The following is an 11,417-nucleotide window of genomic DNA, read 5'->3' on the forward strand; positions in this document are numbered from 1 at the left end:
TCGCATTACCTGCGCTGTTGCCAGCAGAGAAAAAATGCAACACTCGTCGGTTAAGGGTCAACGGAAAAGGGAAGCGATCCCATCGTCGTCTGTACACGTCCATTTCTATCAATTTTAATTCGCCCTTTGCGACACACGGTGTATTAAATTACTTCTAAACGGTGTTCGATTATAATTCAATTGACTATAAGTAAACGCATGTGTGTGTGTGTGTGATAAATTTACATTACACATACCTACACTGTAATTTTACAACGCATTCACTAGCAATTATTACAATACGACGTATAGGTGCTATTGATTTGCACTTGTTTTCGAATAATTATCAACAAGGTATTACATGCATTAAACAAATAAGAAGTATAGCAGAAATTGCAACTTTATGATCAATGAAAAAGGCATAGCCGAAATAAATTACAAAGAACCGAATCGCGGTTTGAGAATGATAGTTTTAAAATAAATAGGACAATTATATTATGATAATCGTAATGACCAAAATTATTATTATTATTTCCGTTAATTAATAATGCCGACAGCTCACTTAAGGACACCGCTCGCCGGACATGGTAGGACAATACAATTACAGCGTGGCTTATTAATTATAGTTTTTAAACTGGGATCGGTATATTCGGGTTAATAGGTTGTCACCCTCGGCTAGTGTCTTTTAAGTGTCGTATAAGTGTAAATTGTATCGTTTAAAAGGAATAATCTACAGCTGTTCAGCAAGAGTAGTTTACACTTTACACCACTCACCACTATTCTTATAGAAAAAAGGTTTATGATCTAATAAATCAGGGCTGCGAAATACAAAAGTAAACTGCGCCCCAGATCTTATCTCTGCTAAAAAAATAACCCTGTATACGTTGAGCATATGCCATATACAATGTGTCTTTGCGAATAGCCATGTAGATTTAATAGAGAAATACCAAGACCTCATTGACTTTGTATCAAATCATCAATGATTTCACAGTGTAGATTCCACACCTACATCATTAGCGACTACAACGGACTTGACCCGGTGCGGTTATACAGCTGCACTACTCTCCAATGTAATGTATAGTGCTTAGACAAGTTTTTTTCAGGAAAACTACTATAATAATAAATGTAGTTTCTATCTACTGGTCGCGCTGTGATAATCAAAAACATAACGTCCATGCAACATGTGCGATTGCTCGAACGTGAAAATCGTTACGAGATAATCATCATCACGGTCCACACTCCAGACCACGAGGCAGTCGATAGAAGTAAGTATATAATATTATAATATACCGTTACAGCTGTACAAATCATTAAAACTTACAAGGATGCAGTAATATAATAAGAGAAAACGGCAGAGATTAAATAATATGCGTTATTACACCGACGGCAAAAAACCAGAATCATACGGTCATTGATACACGATAAATTAAATATGTATATATATATTATTTTTTTTGTTAAAATTTATAGTTTTCACTTAATAAATAATTGATTTAATGGCTAAAATGAATTGAAATTGCCTTTACAGTGGTTGTGCATCGATAATTTGGATAACTGAACATAGATGTTTACACACAATTATTGAACAGTTTTTGGAAACCTAAGTATGAAAAATAATACAGCCATAAAAATAAGAATACATAATATTGTTAACAACGGATCAAGTCAGTCACGTGTCATTTTATATAGGTACTTAACATACTTATTTCGCAAGCGACAAAACCATCAATATCTATTATAAAGTTCTAAGATACTTCATAAAAGTGTCAATATTTGAAAGAAAACCTTCATTCATGCTACACTTTCAGCGTAGTGGCAATATGAAACATTTTTGTGTTTTGTCAAGTTGTAATATGTAATACATTATTAAGCCAGTAAGCAATAACATAACGCGACTTGTGGGCAAGTTCAACAAGTTATCGCGTGTGCCGTTCGAATAAAATTAAGTACTATAATGGAATCGATAAAAACTTTTTAGTTTTTTTTCGACAATTGTTTTATTGCTAAAGACATTGCATGTGTGACCGCAGTAGCTCTCGATGAATTATTCATTTTTATACGTTAGGGGGATGCGGGAAATATATAAAATTATTTTTCAAAATCATAAAAATGACCGTTGTCCGCACTTCAATAAAATATATTGGCGTCGACCATGGTCGTAAGCCACAAGTATTGGTTTTATACATTTATTTAATTATTGTTTTTTTTTTTTTTTATTGATCTTAAAATTACATCGGCATCTTAGGCCATTAGTATAATTATTGTTTATATGTATGGTAAGTACCGAGTTCTAAACATGAAAGAATTCAAATAAAATATTTTATGTTACCTTTATTTTTAAAGCTATTTTTTCAGTTTTGGCGCTATTTATGCTGATTTGGGTGTTTGCTATTAGTTCACGTTATTCGCTTTTATTTGTTCACGATTTTAAAATAATAATTTTGTTGAACCAGCACAAACGATTACATCGAAAAATAATTATAGGTCGATTATTGTGTATTTTATTATAATTTTTGTATTTTAATCGACATTACGCATCATCAGTTCAACGTTCTTGTCAATAATAATAATGATATGATATGATGATTGCGTCAGTTCAATAGCAAACTAACATGTTTATGCCATTTTTATCGAAAACCAGAATTCTGTGTACCTATACTTTGTTTTATTGCCTATTTCATCAACTGGTTATGAAAATCCAGTTTCGAATCCGTCCCGAGTTGGTGAATTCTTTAAACGTTTTTTAAGCAAATGTAGAAGACAGGAGTCGCACGGTTGACATATCGAAGAAGACAAAAATATAACACATACCACACTGCACCGGCGGCACGAGGTGTAAATGACATATAAGACGAGGTGGCGACAAAAACGGGTTTCAATAGTATACAATTATCATCATTGTCGGAAGTGAAATCTTTGGACAAATTAAATAAGTATAATAATATAACGTGCTATATGTGTCCACGGTACAGCCGGCAAACGTCGTGCAACACACGTTTTCTTTTTATATACTATCATTTTTTATGTGTTGCGCATAATATAATAATAATAATAATAGTGCACTGATGCGCACACACATATTATACAGGAAACGTTTTTGATTTTAACCGACAAAATATAATAATATACCGTATTAACGGGTTTTTTACGTTTTCATAATATAGTAGTGTTAAATTTATTAACGCGTTAAGGCAAGTATTTTTCGATTGAATGAAAAATAAAAATAAACCGAGTAGGCGAATCAGACATTCTTTGCAATAAGAGCTTTGCGTTTAAATGAAATCTTTTACACTTATTTCAGGCTCTGACGCATAAAATAAAAAGGCTGGGTAATACATATTATTAAACATTTGATATAAAGTTCTTATACACGAATTCTAGTAAAACAGTTATTTGAAATAACAGTTACACAGGAAATAGTATTTTTATTCTACAAAATATCGCACATTTCTAAAAACTGGAAAGTTGTATATAATTACTAAATGTTTGTATGCACTGTGTTTTAATTAAAACTTTAACAATTTCGAATTTAAAAAAAATGCGATCGACCTAAACTTGTTCTCTACAGACTACAGTTATTGCAGTTTATATTCATTTAGGAATCAATTCGATAATTATGAATTGACACGTTCATTAACACATTAATTATGTTTTTATTTGTTGCTGCGATTTTGAACTGTTACAGTTTTAAACTTGAAAATTCATTTATTCAAGATATTATAATATACACCTAGCTTTAAATTTTTTCATAGTTGTGTTATTTATTGGTAATGTCTTATTTTTGGGAGGGTTTTTTTAATGTGTATATTTTTTATGTTTTCATATTATCATAATGTTTTATTCAATGACTTATCACTGATGTGTATTCTGTGTCGTTAGCAGTTTATAAGTTAATAACCCATATGCGGTGCAGGTCTTGGTGTATTTTTTATCATTTTAAAATGAACGGTTGTTCATCCATCTGCCCAGGTTTAAAAAATTGAAAAATAACGAGATAAAACCCGCAGAGTTGATGTGTAACCGGCAAGAGTACTTTGGCGATACATATTTTTGAACGCGACCGCATTTCTATACTCATTATATATTTATGTTATACTATACTGAAAAACGTTAGTTTACACTTCATTGTTTTATCTTATTACACGGGTCGTGCCGTCAAGTGTTACATAAGTTAAAAGTTTTTTTTTCTTTCCTAACCAACAGGCCAGCAACAACTCCTCGCACTTATATATATATAATATATGACTTCAATTACAATTCATAATGGAATACTTTCTCTTAATCATTTTCAGCACGTTGTTCTCATATTTTTCAAACACCGTTGGTCGTCGTGGAATGATTGGAATACCGAAAAAAAAAAAAATCATGATGATGTCAATGACATCTTTGCCGGTTCAGACCTCCGACGGAACACAAATATTGTGGATTTTTGGTTACCATGTGAAGAAAATACTACAAATGATTTGCACGTGGAATTTAGGTTATCGTTACATTTATATATTATTATGTTGTTTCGTCCGAATTATTTGGAAGCCATGTGCATTATTTTATTGTCGACAAAACAAACATATATTATAGTATTATTGTACTGTATAATATTAGTCAGTGATTTTATATAAATCGAAATAGATGTACCCTAGTGTGGTATAGACATATCTATGATTGATACCATGCTCAATAATATGGTTTTTATTACTCATATTAGTAATTTATCGACCCAAAACATGTTCTGCTCATAACTTTTATAATTAGATAAAACCGAGAACGGAAACCCAATCCAAACAAATTATAAACTATCAATATTGTTGTTGATGTAGAAATTATAGCTATTAATCATTACCAATAATCTTGTACATTAGATACATACATATAATGATCTATATATATATATATATATATATGTTATATGTATATATTATTTATGTTTTAATTACTATTTCTATGTAAACTATATTATTATATAATAATATAGTTAACATTGAAATGGTTGACGAGATATTAATTAACGATAATCTGTCATTTTACAGTTTACTAGTAACTACTTAGACACACTAAACATATTTAATTATTCGATAATTCTTTAATTTTAATAATATACCAATGATACATATTTATCTATTTATAGGATTTAATAAAGCGTAACACTTAGTATTTGACTAACAAATATAATATGTAGAAATTATCATTTTATTTTTGAGATTTCTAGAGCAAGATCAATTAATAAATTTTATGCCGACTATTTTTATTTTTAGCGACCATAAAATATGTTCATAATAATAAAACCTCTTGAATGGCTACATTCCAAACGGATAACAAAATTCCGCTTTTCATTAACTCAATAAGTCTTACACGACAACATATTTTTCATTTTTTAGTTAACTATTTCGGTGTACCGTTTGGGTGTCAGTGATCCTAAAGTAAGCACATATTGTTACTACTCCATAAAACAGTTTTGATTAAAAAAATGAGCTTTGAATTGAAAAAAAATGTTAAAAATATAATTGTTCGATAACTAACCATGTCTGTGTGATTACTAACAGTATTTCTTTAAATCTTTATAAATTATTATAATACTTAAAATATTTCGTAATAATAACTCTGAAAATCGTTTTTGATTCTGTCCGGCAATATTGATGTGCAGGCGTCACACAAGACACCTACATATTATTAAGTAATAAATTATAGACAATTTTTAGATAAAACTAGCACTATTGTACTCGTAGTATTTTTAACAAAGATATTATATCAATATTGGTATTTAATATTTTTTTTTTTAACTGTAACAAAATAGTCAGACCTTATCTGTGTGTTACTTTTAAACCTATAAACATGTCTTGAAAGTTGGAAGATGCACGTTTGTGGAAAATTGAGCAGTTTTAGCGCATTCTTACAGATGAATAAAATAAAATAAAATTAGTTTATCAACAAATTTACAAACAAGTCTTTGGTTAAAAATGTATCAAAAATACCTAGGCAAATAATCTACATTAACTCTTTATTTTAGCCATATGAAATTATGCGCTGAATCTGCTCAATTTTCCAGAAATGTGCATTTCCCAGAACCGTGATTTTTAAGTAACAGAATTCCAGCAGATGTTTTAGGGAGCCGCTACATCATCATCACACACACACACACGTCGGCATTTAAATTTGAAAGAAAGAAAAAACGTTATAAAGGTTACACAGCTGTTTTAGCAGCATCACATCTTCTGATATTGAGATCACAGCCAGAGCACACCCTCGTGTCACAGGAAATACCGTGTCACAAAATTAACGGTTATTCAGCACAATTTACGGGCCATATTGTACAGTTTCACAATTGGACCACCGATTGCATCAAGGTCATGGACAAATCGGCGGTTACCGTTTTATCCATAACCTTAGGTACAACAATATTATCCGGCCTATAATATTATAATCTACTGTACACTTTTGATACAGAAAACATACCTACGAACAAAATATGTTTTTCGAGTATAGGATATAATTGTTTTGAAAAAAATTTGAATTATTCAAATTTTTTACATTCAAAATTCGTTATTTATGATGCACACTCCATACCATAATGGTACAGTAATATTAATAGATATTGTTACAAAAATAAAAAATAGGCGACGAGGAATGACAAATGAGTATCTCGAGTAGTCCTCAATTTTTTTTTTTTTTAGCCTACATGTCCGGACAAGCCTACACGGTACAATATCAAAACCTACCCATAGTCGAGATATGATAATGAACGAGGCAGGGAATATAATAATAACATATTATGCATAAAGTAAAGCCTAATGGAGTACGCCTACCTACATGCAATTTTTAATAGGGTCAACTTGTCTTTGCCTTCTTATGAAACACCTACATTTTACGCACGATTCACATGATGTACATGCAAACAATTGATAATGTGATTTCTGAGATTCTGAGTGGGGAAAACGTAAAGGTTTCCCAAACTACAAACCGGTAATATTGTCGTGGGCTCATTCATAGAGTTTTTCTACAGATCACTTTACATAATATATTATTCACAGTTGGACATCGTGTATAGATAAATACACACTAACCAAAAAAAAAAGCGAAACATAAAAACCAAGAAATTTAAATAAATAAATTGAAAAAAACCACTACTGTATTTATTTAGAAACTGTTTCGGTCCAAGAGGAAAATAATGGCATAATACAATTTTATGTAATTTTCAATAAGGTCAAAATTGTCATTTAAACCTCCCATACATTTTTAGAAAATTAAAACATATACATATCTATTTTTTCTAATCAAATAAATGGCTAGCAAGTAGACTATAATTTTATTATTATTAAAAACTATGGTAGTTACACGACTAAGGAAAAAATAAAAACTAAACAATCAAATATAATTATAGTAGAATCCAAATTATCAAATGTCATGTTAGTGAAGGTTAATAAATAATTTTACAAGATTAAATTTATTTTTATCAATTTCTCAGGTTCCTACTAAACAACCCCTAAAATTAGCTGGCATCTCAAAAAGTGTTTTGAAATTTTATAAATATCCAAAAATAATTTTATTTTGATGTTTTATAGAAGCATTTAGTTTTCTTAACATATACAAGTACAAAAAAAAAATATTATCGAACCAAAAAATAGTTGTTTATAATTGGTAGTTCAGAACACTTTTGAACTTAACAAAATTGGATAATTTCCAAATTTAAGTGATGACTGCTACAAAGTTTTTCTTTTTTATTTAATATATAAAAACCTTGCAACTCATCAATCATTGTCAATGAGCAAATTGATTTTAAATTATTCATTCATTTTACATCCAACACAAAAACAAGAAAAATGGTAGACCTCGTATGTTTTTTTTTTATTGTATAATAAATTGCTTATTTAATATGATAACATTTTTTCAAATTTATCTATAAGTAAGTTATAAATTCAAAATTAAATAAGACATACATTTTTTATATTAACCAGTTTTTTGGTAATTTAATAAACATAATTTTATAGTATACATTAAATACAAATGTGTAATATCATAACTAGATCATTAATATTACAACTTTAATGTCCTCGAATAATTTAAAAAAATGTGCATAATTTAACACCTACAAAGATCATCCTATACAACTTACACAACTTATTTATAATTCTGTAGAAAACTATTATTTAATTTAAGCAAATTAATAAAATATAAATAATTCCTTGTCAAATTTGAATTGTTTTAAACATAAATTAAATACATACATTTTTAAATAATTCTTTAGCTTGTTATTATTACATAATTAATATAATTTTTTTTAAAAATTAAGTTATAATATTAAGAACTAAAATATAGTATCTTGATAGTGAGTTTTCAAAGCATTGTTATTTTTATAGTTTTTTTGCTTTATAGAATGATGCGGTTTTAAGGAATGTTTTTGTCAATTTTAGGAGAGCTGTGCATGTCAAAGGTAGAATAATTGTTTTCACCCTGTATACTAAAAAATGCAACTTCCACCTATAAAGTCCTAACAAACACAACTTAACAAGTAATTTTATCCAATAACCGAGTAAACGATAAAAAACAAAATAGTTGACTGGATAGACCTTTCTTAAACTAAATTTATTCTTACTAAGTAATTTCAATTAGATCCGTTTTATTGTAAACTATATTTATACCATTGTTTTTTTTAAAAAACCGTTATTATAACAATAAAAATAATTATTATTAAGCTCAACGAAGCAGCAAATTTTTTAACAATTGTGTAAAACAGATATTATGATTGTCAACTGAAAACATACAGTTTGTTGATTGATAAGTAAGAATTCAGTCGACAGATGGTATTTTTTTGTGGCCACAAGCTAGGTAAATATAATAAAAAACAGCATTCCCCAAGTGATGATAAAAACTAAATAACCATTGATATTTGATATTTTGACAAATTTAGTCGGCCATTCGCCACCGATATTAAAAACTGACCAACACGGATCTCGTTTAAAAAAGAGGCCTATCAATATAAATCTATATAAATACATAGATACCATTCACCATAGATATCATTGCCCGAAGATAAGACTTGAGGGCTAATGAAAACTATAAAAACAACCGAATTCATCGATTATCCAAACAACTAATACCCTACACTTTGCCATTGTAAATTCAATTCAAATGACATAGATAATAGATATTGTGAAGTAAAATTACAGGTGCATAGTGAATAATTTATGAATGAATCAACGTACAGACGTTGCATGAATTCCCACCTCAGACCGGTAGGATATTGAGCATAATATTATTTTGTTGTACACACACAGAACACTTATTAAATACAATACAAAGGATCATCGGATCCTATTTGAGATAAGAGACGGTACTTACGATGCTGTGTTGAACGGACTGGATGATCTTGCGTAAAGTACCATCATAATATTATGTGAGAAAATAAACTCACTCGCTATAGTAAAAATAACAATAATAACAAACGTGCGGTCTTAAAACTCGGTTCGGTTTGAGGTGTTTTTTTTTTTTAAGGTTTTTACAGCAGAGGCCTTCTGGTACACGAGAAGAAAACCGGACGATCGCGCAAATACGCGCTAGGTAGTACAGTTGTTTTGTTTTTGATATATTTTTATTTATTGGGGGAAAAAAAAAAAAAACTGGTAACGACGAACGGCAATCGGTACAGGACGGTTATTGTAGGTATACTGACCGGAATGCAATATAATATTTACTATTATGTAGTGCGACAAGAGGTCGGTCGGCCGCACGGCACCAGCGTTTGATTGATGACTGGGTGCGCCCGGCGACACCGCCCATTCAAATCCCGTCGCCGCGGCGTCCGCTGAGAACCCCTGCCCGCCGATCCAGTGCGTCCCAAAGCACCGTTGCAGCACTCTCTCTGTGGCGTACAGATTTCAAAAAAAATACTGCCGTTTTCCCTCTTCTATCGTGTCACATATTCAGGTCGTCCCTAAATTATTCTCGAAAAAATTTAATAATTTCCCCCGACAAACAAACTCATTCGAATCGTTTCGAATAACAATATACAGTGTACACACCACGCTGCTCTGTTACCGCGCCTCGTCCGTTGACGATATTCCTTGTTGGTTGTGGTCATATAATCCGCAACGTCTCGGCTGGTCTATTTTAAGAAACTTTTTTTTTTTCTCTGCCTATATCGCGAATCGCACTATTGCGACCGAGAGTACGAATTTTTGTGGATTGAAAAAAAAAAAAATAAATAATCACAATATCATGCTAACAGTTCAACGGGGAAAAAAATAACGCTAACATACCTACCTATATTTCGTATACTATAGTAAAAATCAAGAAAATATCTATGCAATAATATCCAATACACTAAAGAAAAAAAAATTGTGAAAATATTCAATGAATTTTAAAATATTATGTTTTTAATGCAAGTTACAAACTACTTTTTTTGTTTAATTTTACATTATTAAAAAAAAAACAACTAAGGTGCTAACACCACATAAATTAAAATCAAAACTATTATATTGTGCTAAATTTACACAAACATAATACTAACAGAACACTATATTTTGGGAAATGTTTAGCGAGTACATATTTTATAGTAGGCATACATTTACTACACAAGAAATGTATACAATTAATAGAAAAAATTGAAAAAAAAACAATATGATAAATAGGTGTACAAAGTATAAGCAAACCACCTTAACAAGTTCATCGCAAGACCGCAATTTTAATTTTAAAAATAACACATTAACTTTCATTTTTTTTTTAATAAAATTAATTTAAATCAAAAATGTTTCCCAAAACAATTTACGAAATACCTGTTAAAAAATATCTACGTCAAAAGCATATATTAGTCATGAATGTAAATAAAATGAAAAAAACAATACATAGGTACATTATTGTACTATAACTATTGGCCAAGAGATATACATATAATGTGGTATAGATAAATTACTTTTAATCCCTTTACTTGTCAAATATCAATAATTAATGTATAAATAATAAAGTTAGTTGTAACAATATTTACTGACCTTGTCAACCTATAGGTACCTAATTTTTATCAAATCCTAAGATATATTTTAACTATTACGAATTCCTGTAATTATTATTATACGCATAAAATGTATAGATAATAGTTATAATTGCGGTATGCTATTCATTTCTATTGCAATTGTTCTAGATTATAATTTATATTATTATGTGTAGTATTGTAATTTGTATCGTTGGGTATGTATGATATGATAAGCTCGATTTTAGATTTATCGATGATCATACAAAATATCAACAAAATTTAAGATTACAATAAATACTTTTTCGTATCCACCTATGTATACTTATTAGACATGTATTGGACATGGATAATAATGTTTACCCAAAATAAATGACTTCAAAAAATAATTAAAATTATCTGGCCACTGTGGACAGTCAACGGATTGGCGTTTAAAAAAAAGCTTAAATTCCACTCGAGGGAGAGCCGGCATATTTTAGTC

The 11,417-nt window shown here is 29.7% G+C and overlaps 1 protein-coding gene across 3 annotated transcripts in view; it reads right to left on the minus strand.

Moving 5' to 3' along the window:
* The window catches only part of LOC126834104 (serine/threonine-protein phosphatase 2A regulatory subunit B'' subunit alpha-like), a 30,234-nt gene extending 20,513 nt beyond the window's left edge, over positions 1 to 9,721 (minus strand). For all 3 annotated transcript variants that reach the window (XR_007685035.1, XM_050565793.1, XM_050565795.1), the window contains exon 1: positions 9,313 to 9,721. The gene's annotated coding sequence lies outside the window, so the exon portion shown is untranslated. The remainder of the gene's footprint in view (positions 1 to 9,312) is intronic.
* Positions 9,722 to 11,417: the final 1,696 nt, after the last annotated feature.

Source organism: Adelges cooleyi, unplaced genomic scaffold (genome assembly GCF_023614345.1).
Source record: "Adelges cooleyi isolate 19-005CV unplaced genomic scaffold, UGA_ACOO_1.1 ACOO_flye_CR_arks_rails_tigmint_CR_PRNA_21, whole genome shotgun sequence".
NCBI lineage: Eukaryota > Metazoa > Arthropoda > Insecta > Hemiptera > Adelgidae > Adelges > Adelges cooleyi.